This window comes from Artemia sp. Qi Xiang Cuo, chromosome 21, assembly GCF_049724085.1.
Source record: "Artemia sp. Qi Xiang Cuo chromosome 21, ASM4972408v1, whole genome shotgun sequence".
Classification (NCBI taxonomy): Eukaryota; Metazoa; Arthropoda; class Branchiopoda; order Anostraca; family Artemiidae; genus Artemia; species Artemia sp. Qi Xiang Cuo.
Genome location: NC_142814.1, coordinates 21,273,119 through 21,287,095, shown reverse-complemented (window position 1 = coordinate 21,287,095; position 13,977 = coordinate 21,273,119). Strand labels below are relative to the sequence as shown.

The 13,977-nt window shown below is 35.8% G+C and overlaps 1 protein-coding gene across 1 annotated transcript in view; it reads left to right on the top strand.

Annotated features, from left to right (window-relative positions):
- Nucleotides 1–3,150: 3,150 nt before the first annotated feature.
- Nucleotides 3,151–13,977, top strand: part of LOC148939336 (uncharacterized) — a 142,042-nt gene continuing 131,215 nt past the window's right edge. The window contains exon 1 of the mRNA XM_089106990.1: nucleotides 3,151–3,217. The gene's annotated coding sequence lies outside the window, so the exon portion shown is untranslated. The remainder of the gene's footprint in view (nucleotides 3,218–13,977) is intronic.

The following is a 13,977-nucleotide window of genomic DNA, read 5'->3' as shown; positions in this document are numbered from 1 at the left end:
GAAAAAAAATAATAATATAACATTGAAGCCGTATGGCGTTTACTATAGGCAACGCTATAGCGTTGCCTCTGACAAGAAAGACTTTTGCAAAATATGCTAGCTTGGTGTTTCTAATTTTGTAACATTTAATTTAGATTTATTTTCAAACAAATAACGATATTTTTATTTAGTAAGACATTTTTTTATTGGTAAGCTCTTTTACCCGGTTTTTAAGATCACAACATCACGCTGAAAGCTGGTAGGCAAGGCTCCACCAAAAATATACTAGCAAGCCAGTGCCAAAATGTTTTAGTACGCTGTTTTGCCACTGCAAGATCCGATGACGGTGGCTCACCGAAAAATTGCCACGCTGAATGTTTTTGAAGTGGCCAAGTTCAATCTACATTAATCATTTTCTATGAAATTTGCATAGTGAAGAAAAGAGAGAAGAATCAGACGATATTTCGGCTGATTGTGAAGCTCCAGCCTATACAGATGCAGATTAGCAGAATGATAAACTTTGAACCTTCAGAAAACTTCTTCCTGCTGGAAACATTTAGTGATCTAGATGAGGTTCTTGATAATAATGTGCGCTTGCTAATTTTTCTAGCTGCCGACGAGTTTCCCCCTATTAAATCAACTATTGAATAGTTTGGATCGTTGAAACCTAATTTACTTACAAAGTAGAATGTAACCATTATTATGCTTCAGAGAATTGCTTAGCGCAGGGTCCTCTATAAAGTGTCCTGAGCAAAATAGAAAGGCCAAATTACATTCCAGATGATAATAAGTATGAACATATGAGTGATCATCGTATTCTACTCTCCAGCTTTTCGTTAATAGAGGGCCTATTTAGGCGTAACTTTTTGCACTTTAAATGCTTTACTGCTTTTTCCAGGTCTCTTGAAGGTAGAACTTGAAGGAAAATTGTTGATAATAACTGTATTAACTTTGGAAGAATCAAATAAAGAATCAGTTTGAATGCCGGTTTTCTCAAGACAACCAAATGGTCACAGCTGCAGCTAAGGGCTTTGAATTATTTGAGGTATTAGAAATTGATGACTGTCTGAGGGTTATCGGTAAATCATTGTCACGAAGAACCTTCTTATTTAAAATGATGAGGATGTTTGTGTCAGAAACTGACATCAATCTTCACATTCGAACTTCTGTAACCCACAAGGCCTAATATATATCCTAAGTCTCCATGCTCCAAATGTTAGACAACATTCTGAGTGTTCGTGTCAGGTTTTGTTATACCTGAAGGAACATTCCCCCATGCCTAGCACTAAGTGTGATGTTCTAGTGTGGCGAGTGATAATAGACGTCCAAGAAAGACTTCCAATAAGAGTTTCCAGCGATTCGGCAGGTTACAAGCACATAACACTACAATTTTCAAATTTATTTAGCTTTTTTTATTGGAGGAGTGGAGTGTAGGCATCAGCAGCCCTGTGCTTTATTGTTTTACCATCCAGTACTGGCGAGAACCCTTAACACTTGTGTTTCAAGGGTTTTTTGGTTTGAGCAAGATGGATCCCCTGGATGACCAGGAAAATAAATTATCAAGTCGGTTTGTGAACCACAAGCTGGATGCTCACGTGCTGATTCTTTTTCTAGGAGTAGAAGCTCTAATTGTACCTATGATATCAACTGTTAAAAAAAAGCAAATCTCTCAAGCTAATAATGTTTCAAGATTCTGGTGACAGTGATTAAAATAAAATTGCTGACATTATCAGGCAACATACTGTTTATCTCTGCCAAAGTCTAGCAGAATATACAAAAATAACCAAGGGTCCTGTGTCTATAAGAACTGTTAATCCCTCTATAGCTTTTTCGAAAAAGTGTTCGTTCAAAAAGACACGAATAGCTACTTTGGTACGAAATATAGTGTCCATGTCAGTTATTAGTGTCGTAGCAGAAAGAGTATTCAGCTGCTCTGTACGAATATGACGCCTAAAAATTTTATGCTGGTATTAAGTGTGGTCAATGAGCTCCCTTCATGAGTATTCTCCCCTGAAATGTCATCAAAGTTTTGCGAGCACCCTTGAGGTTACTTGTCGAATATTTTTCAATGAACACTGTTTTGCTCTTTTGACTGGAAATTACTTCCCATAAAAGAAAGTAAGAATTAGAAAGTACAAAAAACAGGTACCATAAAATATTCTATACGCCACAAAATTTTTTCGGCTAAACGATATCGAGCCAAAGCCAATTAAAATCATCCACACTACCACTAAAACAATTCGGCCTGACTTTGGAAAGTAACAATCTAAGCTATTGTTAAAATAAAAGCTACACTCGATTTGATGCACTATCCTGCGGTTAGCAAGGCTCACGCTCACCCTCAAAGTCTCCTTTTATACATGCCTAAGTTGAACCACGGAATTGGTGAAGAAAAAAGCCCGAAACGAATGATAGATTGTAAAGTATTGTATTGTATCTCTGCTTGTAGATCCTTAATTTACTAAAAATATTTGCATGACATGATTAATGAACAAAAATAAAAATTGCTTTCCTTTTAACCAAAGCTCAAATGAAAGAAGATGAAATTTCACTTTATACACTTTAAAGGGCTGGGCACACATAGCTGATTTTGGGAACCGATTTCAGCATCAGTGGATAAACGATAGCGGAAAGGAAAATTCATTGAAATAAAAAATTTTTGCGTGGGATTTTCAAAACAAAACATCATGTACACAAATAGTCAACTGAATTTTATTAATAGTTGCATGATTAATCTCAGCTTTGTTCTCAGTTTTTTTCTCAGCTCAATAGCGGGGTTTTTCACCACAGAAATCTCTGGCTGGCTATTTATTTGTATCCCTATTTCTTTTGTGATGATCATGATGAAAATCGGCGCTGATTTTGTAAATCGGCCCCGAAAACTAGAAAAATTTTCAAGCTCAAATCGATGCCGATTTCTTTTAAAATCGCCGCTGATTTGGAAATCAGTTCCCAAGACCAGCTACGTGTGCCCAGCCCTTAAGATAGAAAATTTCAGTGATAAAATTTGGTATTTTTTTCTAAAATCCTTATAATTTCATTACTTGGATCTTTCATGGCCACAGCAGTCCTGTTAAAATTGGCAGAATAGTTTTGGCTGCCGCTTGTTTTTCACAAATTAATCTTTTTCCCTAAGTTGGCATTCGAAATTAAGCAATATTTACAAATCAAATTTATTTGAAATTTATTTAACGGGAATAACTGGCCAAAGATTATTTGATGAAAAACTAACTGATTAGTAAGTTTGTGTCCGATAATTTTTATTTGTAATTATTGTAGACCTTCATTGGCTTAGGCTATTACCTTATGGCATATAGCCTAGGATTTTTGCAACACAAAAAATAGATAGTAGGCTAAACAAAAGGTAAAGGGGCAAATTCTACCTTAGCTACTTTTGGCTATCTTGGAAAGGGGTAAGGTCAGGAAAATCAAACTTTCAGGGATGGTTCTACAGGCTAAAGCATGTCCCAGGAAAGTATTTTAAAGTAGGGTAAGACACCCAGTAGCCTAGTCGGCCACCTGCCTATTCTCGGACAGAATGTAACTAACAGGGAACCTAGCTCTAGGCTAATGTGCTTAGAAAGTTTTTATACACTACTATAATACTATAAAGGAAGTTTTTATAAACTACTATGGATACTAGCCCCTATTAGATATCCATATGGATATCTAAGTGACCAGGGAAACCACCTTTGTCTTTGTATAAAAACTTTCTAAGCACATTAGCCTAGAGCTAGGTTCCCTGTTAGTTACATTCTGTCTGAGAATAGGCAGGTGGCCAACTACTGGGTGTCTTACCCTACCAGTAATAGGGTAAAAGACCTCTTTTTGGGAAAGACCACTTTTCTTTGGCATTCCAGAAAAATAGCAATGGGTTTTCGGAACACCTCTTTTTACTGCAACATGAAGCAATGTGAGGGCCATAACAAGAACCCTGCCTTCTTGGTCAAATTTTCACCAATAATTTGTGAGCATAAATTGAAAATGAGGTCTCTTGTTTTGAAAAGAAATGGAAAAGAAAAAATTATATTTAAATGTTTGTGATTTATAGAATAAACATCAAGCAATAAAAGTTACATTTCTAGAATCAGAAGAAAATCAGCTTTCTGTTAATATATGAATAAAACTGAGACACTCAAAGGATATATACATCAAAATAGATTAATTGTATTTCCAAAAAGAGGTCCCTGCAGGTAAGTCAATAAACTAATAGTTTCAAGTAGTTGATCTTAAATAATCTGAATAGATTATTCAGTACAGAGACTGTGTGTTTTGGTCATAAGGAACCAAAACACACAGTCTCCATCATGCATTTCATTTGTAGACCCTGACACTCTTGCACACATAGACGGTAATCATTTAAAATCACAACAATTCAACAAACTATTTGCTTCAGTTTTCACACAAACACAGGTAGTAACAGACCCTCAATTTGCTCCTCCAAATTTAATAAAAGAATTCAATGACTTGGATTTTACCTTTCAGCAGGTTTATGAGACACTTCAGAAACTAGATACAGGAAAGGCGCCTGACATTGACGGCTTTTCTAACAAGATGCTGTGTGAACTTGTGCCAGTTCTGGCAGAGCCACGTACCTTTTTAATCTGTGTCTTTTGTCTGGAGTCTGTCCCTCAGCCTGGAAAAAGGTGGTCATTACGCCACTTTATAAGAATGGTTCCAAATCCCAATTTCACAACTACAGACTGATTTTGAATACGTCCATTTTTTTCCGAAACTATGGAAAAAATCCTGGTCTGTAGAATACAGTCATACTTTGAAGAAAATAATATATGGCATCCAGCCCAACATGGGTTTTGTAAGCAGTGCTCTTGTAATACACAGCTTCTGGAAGTCATCAGTGACTTTCACTCAATGGTGGAAAGGGGGGTTTTGTTTTATTGCATTTATGTTGACTTTTCTAAGGCATTCAACAAAATTTCTATCTCACTTCTGATTAAGAAGTGTCAACAATACAGGATTGGCTCTCGGACTGCTGCATCGATAACAGATTATCTAACACACAGAACCCAACAGGTTGTTGTAGGAGAAGCCCTATCAGATTCCACACCTGTGATCAGTGGAGTTCCACAGGGCAGTTGCCTAGGGCCTGTACTTTTCTGCATTTTTATTAACAATCTACCGTTTGTTGTTAATAACTCAACTGTAAAAATGTTTGTGGATGATGTGAAGCTGTACAGATAAGTACTGAATGAACAAGAGATTTCACTGCTCCAAAGTGACTTGGATGCTTTGCGTCAGTGGTGCATAGCAAACTGTATGTTCATTAACAAGACTAAGTGCAGTACTGTTCATTATCTTCATAGACCTTCTCAACATTACCCTTACCTCCTTGATGGAAAACAAATTCCAAGCATTGAGTATATTAGAGATCTTGGGGTTTGCTTCGATTCATGCCTGAAGTTTGATAAACATGTGTCGGAGATTACCCATTAGGCAAACTACCAACTGTTGCACTTAAAGTGCACATTCTCCAGATTTAACCTCCGTTCACTCACATCACTTTATGTTTCAACTGTCCGCCCAATACTTGAGTATTGCTTGTCAGTATGGTTTCCCCTTAACAAGAGATACCAAGCAAGGATTGAAAAAGTTCAACATAGGGCAACTAAACTTGTACCTTATCTGAGACATTTGCCATACCAGTAGAGAATGCAGAGACTACAGTTACCCAGTCTTCAGTTCAGGCGTGATAGAGGTGACCTAATAAATACATTCAGAATTGTTAAGAACATTGACAATATCACCCCATCTCACTTCTTTGCCTTCTCAGGATGCAACACCACCTGTCAACACCAGCACATAATCCACCCACCATGGCCACGTACAAGATTAGATCAGAACTCACTGTCCAGCCGTGTGTGCAAGCCTTGGAATGCACTTCTGTCAGAGACCATTGATACTCCACAATCCACACTTTCAAAACAAAACTAGCTTCTATGAATTTTCACAGTTGGTCCTTTCAAGATCCATTTTAAATGTGTTTCATGTATATTTATAGGGAATTTCTGTTGTGTGTATTTTTTTGTAAAGTAAGATCTATCGTTGCCTTATTATGTTATACCGTTCTGTTAATTCTACGAATTTTCACAGTCGGTCCTTTCAAGATCCATTTTAAATGTGTTTTCATGTATATTTATAGGGAATTTCTGTTGTGTGTATTTTTTGTAAAGTAAGATCTATCGTTGCCTTATTATGTTATTCCTTAGTGCGACAAGCTTTTTGTATAGCTTACCACTGTCAGTATTAATAAATAACTAATAATAAATAACCATATTGATGCATAGCTTAGACTTTTAGCTATTCATTTAATATACCCAATCCTTCCAAATTCATCTTTGGCAACAAGATGTAAGGGTTTTAATTTTACATAATTTTGCTCAATTGGATACTGGTTTTCTACCCTATTCTACTTTAGCTACTTTTGACTATCTTGTAAAGGGGGGTAAATTTTTACCAAATCATATTATTGACTTACAAATAAAGTAAACATACCACTTGATGCCTTTTGTTATGCTCTTTCCAAATATAATAATGATTTTTGTTGGAAATGAATCTTACCCCCACCCCTATTTTTACCAATTCAGGGTATATATTTGCACATTAGGGGGTGGGGGTAAAAACTGTAGACCCAGTTTTTTTTTTCTGTTTTTTTTATGTGCTTTATAATAGTGTCTTATTTTGTTTTTTTGGCCCTTTACAATCTGAGCTTCTTGGGCGTGTATAAACTTTACGTTTGTAATTGCTTGGTTTTTCGCATTAATAAATTGATTGATTGATTGATGTGAATGAGAGGTAAGATTAAACTTTTCCCCAACCCCCCTAATGTGCAAATATATACCCTGAATTGGTATATATGGGGAAGGGGGCTAAAATTCATTTCTGACAAAAATGATTATTATATTTGTAAAGAGCATACAAAAAGGCATCAAGTGGTATATTCACTTTATTTGTAAGTCAATAATATGATTTGGTAAAAATTTACCTAAAGGGGTTTGGTTAGGAAAATGAAACTTTCATGGATGGGTCTACTATGTCCTGGGAAGGTATTTTGAAGTAGCCTACCTACCTACACTCCTCCCGCTAGAGGGCCCTGACCTTTGATGACTGGTAAATTATTGGCAGTTCATATTATTGACTTACAGATAAAGTGAACATACTACACCACTCAATGCCTTTTCTTATGCTCTTTATGAATATAATAGCCTAATCATTTTTGCCTGAAATGAATTTTACCCCCACCCCTTTATATACCAATTCAGGGAATATACTTGCACATAAAGGGTGGGGGGGTAAAGTTTAAACTTACCTCTCATTTGCATCAGAAATAAACTTAACCCCCACCCCTCTAATGTACAAATATATACCCTGAATTGGTATATATGGTACTAGGCATTTAACCCCTGGAAAATACCCCCCATAGAAATTAAGGCTTTCCAAATTGGAGAATTTTATTTGAGTATTATTTTTTTATTTCTGTAGGGGGAACGAGTTTTGGTACTTTTTTATTATGCACCAATCACTAAAGTTTATGCTGTGTAAAATTCGAGAACACACCATTTTTTTTGTTACTTTATAAATAAATTGGGGCTTTCTCTTTGCAAATTGGGGGGGGGGGGGTAGGGGTAAAGTTGAGCGGGTCTACATGCACAATGTGCTTGGTACAAATCTCATGCATATTAAATAGACAGATAGAGAAGTTTATTTTAAAGCCAAATATATGGCCGTGAAAATATTAAAATAGCATAAAATATTGGCAAAAATAACAAAAACTTTGGTTAGCAATCATCATAAAAAACTTACATAAAACACTACATTTACTATATACTAGAATTTTTTTTTTATTAGTTAACACAATTTCCAGATACCTTGCTATTCTTCTGTAATTTTTTAGTGGCCATACCTAGAAGAAACTGTTTTCTGACTTCAAACTGTCCAAATACTTTACCTCCACCCCCTTCCCCTTATGTGCAAATATGTAGCCCAAATTATATATTTCCCATCTATTCTGTCAGTTGTCTTTGTCTTGTCTCATGCTAAGATGAAAAAACTAACAAAGACATGGGTTTGTTCTTGAGTTTTACACAGCATAAACTTGAGTGAGTGGCACATAATACACAAGTACCAAAATTCCTTCCCACTACAGAAATAAAAAAAAATAAACCTCAAATAAAATTTTCAGATTTGGAAAGCCTTATTTTCCATGGGAAGGTATTTACTGGGGGGTATTTTCCGGGGGGGGGGGGGTAAATGCTGCCCACTGGTATATATAGGGCTGGGGGTAAAATTTATTTCTGACAAAAATGATTGTTTTATTTTGGAAGAGCATAAAAAAAGGCATCAAGTAGTATGTTTACTTTATTTGTAAGTCAATAGTATTAACTGCCAAAAATTTACCTGATGACCTTTAAAAATCTGTGTGTTATAAAAGTCAAGCCTTGCAAATCTTGATTGATCTTCTGCACAAGTGAAGTATAACAAAATTGTATCAGGATTGCAACTTTGCTCAATCCCAATTTATAAGGTTTTAAAGATAGGCTATGCAAATGCATTTCCTAAATTAAAAAAAACACATTGATATGGCTTAAAATCCCATGCAAATAACAGGAATTACATTTTCAGAACTAAAGCCAGAGAAAAAGAAACTGATAACTGAAAATTAAAATAAAATGTTGTTTTGTCAAAATTTCAAATGGGATAGGCCTAGACCTATAATATAGGCAAATTTCAGGACCTTCTAGAGGGAGAAGGGGTTGAGGTAGATACTTCAAAATACCTTCCCAGGACATACTTTAGCCTGTAGACCCATCCCTGAAAGTTTCATTTTCCTAACCTTACCCCTTTCAAAAATAGCCAAAAGTAGCTAAAGTAGAATTTTACTAAAGTAACTATCTCCACTCCTTCTCCCTCTAGAGGGTCCTGACATTTGACAATCTTTAAAAATCTTTGTGTTATAAAAATGAAACCTTGCAAAATAGATCTTCTGCTTAAATAAAGTACAGCAAAATTGTTTTCAGCTTCACAACAATTTATAAGGTTTTAAAGATGTGCAAATACATTGGAAAATTTCTAGTGGACTATATAATTTAGCTAAGATGAAAGTGGGAATGTCATTTGATGCCTTTTTTTATGCTCTTTCATAATTCAATAATAGCTTCTTGGGCTAATTGCATCTTAATCCCTTAAAGGGGCCCCAAAGGTATTTTATATGAATAATGAAAGAGCATAAAAAAGCATCAAATGATGTTTTCACTTTCATCCTAGCTGAATTTGTATGGCCCACTGCAGAAGCCAACTGTAGGAAAATGGTTTATATTTGAGTTGCCTAATAAATGAGGTTGAATTGTTATAAATAAGTATTTTTGGAATATATTGCTCTTGAATAACTTATTTATTAGCTAGTGATATGTTTTTAACCACTTTTCAATAGCTTAACCAGTGTTGATAACTTCTTTGTGTGGTTACAAAACTGAAATACCTTTGAGGCCCTTTTAAGGGCTGAAGATCCAACTAGTCCCAGAAGCAATTCTTGAATTATGAAAGAGCATAAAAATAGGTATCAAATGATGTTTTCACTTTCATTGTAGCTAAATTATATAGCCCACTAGAAATTTACCAATACATGTCCTAAATTTTGAAAAAAAACCATTCATATGGCTTAAAATTTTACTCAAATAACAGGAATTGCATTTTCAGAACTAAAGCCAGAGAAAAGAAACTGAAAATTAAGGTGAAATGTTGTTTTGTCAAAATTTCAATTGGTATAGACCTGTCATGTAGGCAAGTTTTAGGACCCTCTAGAGGGAGAAGGAGTGGAGGTGGGTACTTCAAAGTGCCTTCCCAGGACATACTTGAGCCTATAGACCCATCCCTGAATGTTTGTTTTCCTAACCTAACCCCTTTCCAAGATAGCCAAAAGTAGTTAAAGTAGAATTTTACTGGTAAGAGCCTAGAATTAGAGCTGCTCAGAAGGAAACTTTTTAGAATAATTGCAGTTAACACATTTTGACTGCAATTTCATTAGCCTATACTTTACCCCTAACCCCTAGTGTACAAATATATAGCCCACATTATATATTTCACTTATGTTTCTGTTTCTTGATTTTGTCAGAATTGATTCAATTTATGGGTTGAAACAAGAGTGGTGCATGGTAAAATGCATCAGAAATATATAATTTGGGTATATTTGCTATTTACATCATAATTTAGCTACAGGGTTGCCACCCAGTGAAAAAACAATCACTAGATTCTTGAAAAGATCACTAAATTAGCACATAAATCACCACATTATTGATTAGAAATCACTAGAATTATGATACTCTTTATCATTGTAATTAATAATTTTTTTGTTTCTTTACCATGTTCTATACAGGCGCACCTACAGGGAGGGGGTAAAACTACCCCCTAGATGTGGAAAAACACCTTTAGGTTGACGTTTTGTTTTTTCTTCAGGCAAATAATAGCCTACAAAATTCAACAGTTCTGCAGATAGGGACTTGAAACCTCTACATTAGGGTTCTCTGATTCACCAAATCTAATGGTTTGATTTTATTTAAAATTCTTTGACTTTTAAATGAATACGAATACGTGGGTGCTGCCTCCCTCTTTCAGGCAAATTTTTGCAGTTTCTTAACTTTTTATGGGCTAAACTAAGCGAAATCAATTTTATATATTTGGAATCAACATATTAAGCCAATGATACAGCAATTGATATCAAAATTCCATTTCTAGAGTTTTGGTTACTATTGTCACTCCATTCTTAAAGTTTGTTAGTACATACATCCAAAAACTTAAACAATAGGACAATATGAAGCTGCATTTATTAGGTGTTTCAATTACAAATAAGAGAATCTGAAGTTTTATTGAAGTTTTGATTAGATATTAGAAGTAAAGATTACAACCATTAAACAATTCCCAGATTAGATACCTCCCCCTTACTCCCAACCGACTTCAATCATCAAAGTGCAATCGATTTAATCTATCTATTTATATTACTAATCCTGTTCTAAAAAGCACTAAGTCCTATTTTCTTTTTCAACTATTTCTTTTTTCACTTAGAAAATTATATTTAATCTACACCAACCTTCTTATTTTTCAATACTTCCATTTCTGTTCTATTTGCAGATGTATAGGGTGTATTCATATCCACCATTCACTCCACTTTCAAAGGTTTTAACAGAAGATAATCTAATTTAGATTATAGAGAAAAAACTATAGATATGAAGACAAAAAATAGACCTGAGCAAATGTTGGTGAAATAGGAACTATAGAGCATTTTTGCAATTTTGCGACTAACTAGGTTTGCCTATTATCTTGATGATAAACGCCCTGAGGTCTATATCTGATATGAACGTATGGTGGGAAATCGGAAGTTTCAAAGAAAGTATATTTGCATAAACGCTAATCTGGAACATATTAGGAACTGTAGTAAATCACTATTTTGTGTTTTTTTTATTAATTAGCTTCTTGTATGATTTACTCGATTGAATCATGCATCTATGCGCTATATTTTGGAAAATCACTATAAACCACTAGCTAGAAGAAAATCACTAGGCAACATAAAAAAATCACTATAAATAGTGATAAATCACTAGGGGTGGCAACCCTGTTTAGCTAGGATGACTGTAAGTACATCACTTGATGCCTTTCCTTATGCTGTATCATAGTTCAAAGATCATTACTGGAGGAAATTCCATTTTGAGCCCTTAATGGGGCCTCAAAAGGTAAAACAGTCCATAGTTGCCAGAAGTTTAAAAACATGTTTTTAAAAGTGAAAAAAATTGGCATATACAGCTGATTTAGGAACAGTAATTATTATTTTCCTTGGTTTAATAGGCCAGTAAAATGTTATGTTGAAAACAAATTTGCAGAAATTGTTAAAAGAACCTGGAAATTCCTCTAAAAGACATCACAGCAGAACTGACAACTTTTTTGAGGGGCTTCTAGCTCTTTTTCACAGTTTCTGCAAATTTGTTTTTGAAAATAACATTTTACTACTAAGACTAAAGAAAAAATAATTACCATTCCTGAATCAGCTACAGAATGCCATTTTTTCTTGCTAACCAGTTTGTTTTTTAGAACCTTTTATTTGGGGTCTCTAGTTGCCTTCAAATGGCTCATAGATTATTTTAATTACCCTTATCTATCTGCATTATTATCTATCTGCTATATAATTGCCCTTATCTTATCTACCATGTCTATCTACCTTAGTTCTGTCCTAGGATGGACGGATGATAGACTATCTGTCAACAAGTGAAATGACATCATTTTTATACAATTCTAAAAAAGGCTTATGCCAGCTTTGCCTCTAACTCATACAATCTGTCTTAGCTTTTTCTCCAATTTGCCCTGGGTCTCAACTTTTCCATCACAGTCCACCAAGTTGATTTTTTAATATCAACTTGGTGGACTGTGATGAAAAAGTCGAGAGCCAGGGTGAATTAGGGAAAAAGCCAAGACAGCTAGTTCTTCATCTGCTCCTTCAATGTTGCTGCTGTTGGGGATAGCATCCCTCCTTTTACTGCATTTTTTTTATGTAACATAAAGATTACATTCACATTCCTATTGGTCCTTCCTTATCTTTAGGTCCCGGCCATCCTCATGGGATGTTTTGGGGCCACTCCTCTTTCTAGCTCATGGATAAGGGCTCGGTACAAGGTATTGTATAAGGTATAAGGGCTCTGTCTGGTGCGATACGTAATAACTGGGCTATCTTGACGTTGTCAAAGTGGAAGTTCTCCATCCATCGTTTTCGTGGTCTGCCTGGCGGACGAGATATTGAGCCCTTTTTCATGATTTCAAGAGAGGTGGTTTCTTGGCTAAATGGGTGGTGGCTGTAAGCCACTCCTATCCCCCACCTTGCAGAGGCCGTTGTCCATAATCCGGATTTTCCACCCTTCCGCAGCTGTCCTCCTTTGGGGGATCCTCCAGTAATATCGTTCTGCTTCACCAAGCAATTTAACCCATTGCTGGGAGAAGGTTTGTAACTCATGGGCATGTCCACACACCGGTGGGCCCTGCTGAGTGTACATTCAAGGGGCCTTCTTCCTCCTCCGCCTGTATTGACGACCCCCAGAGACTAGATCCCCCCTTGGTCCGCGCCTCCTAGTGGAGGTACCCAACATATCTGTTGGACATTCCCCTATCCGCCACCTGGGGACGCACCGAGTGGCCTGGGGAGGCCTCTACTGAGAAGATGACTCAGTAGGTACTCATTCCTATTGGTGGAGAGGTAGAAAAGTAGGGACACTGCATCATAGCATTGCTGGAAGATTTCTTGGGGGGGGGGCAAGGCTACCAGGAGCTTTGATTTCACCAACATTAAATGTAATATTTGTCATTTCCAATTTATATACAATGTTCAACGTCTTCTTGCTTGCTGGAGGGGCGTTACCCCCTACAGATGTCCATGAGGGACATCCCTGTAAAAGTGTTTTTTTTTTAATTCACCTTTAAAACCGAGGAAATGATTACCCTATAAGTAATCTTAATAGAAATCACACCATCAAATTCAAGCTTTAAAAACACTTCTTATCTGGGTTGCAGCGGTAGCTAGCAACCTAGTAAGAGATCAAAATAAGAAGCACCCCTCAAATCTGACTCTTTAAATCAAAATTTAACTTATACACGACAATACTTTAAAAAATACATTTAGTGCATTTGCTTTTCGAAAATAAGTTTAAATATTAAAATTGGATTATCACTTCCTCAGTATGAGGGGAACTTTCGTACCCCCAAACCTCATAAAGCACGCTTAATCCTTCAAAAGGAAATTCTCTCGTTTTGTAGATAGTACCTTTAGGTCTCTTTCTTATATCGAACTTCATCGCATAGATTATACCATCAAGATGATACCTTTTACGGGAGAGTTTATTTCCTGTTCCTCAGGAAAGATAAAATTTGTTACTGTGAATGGTTCTAGGCGTTTACCCCACCCCCCTCCAAAAAAGGAAAAAAACATTGAAAAAACATCCCCGCTGA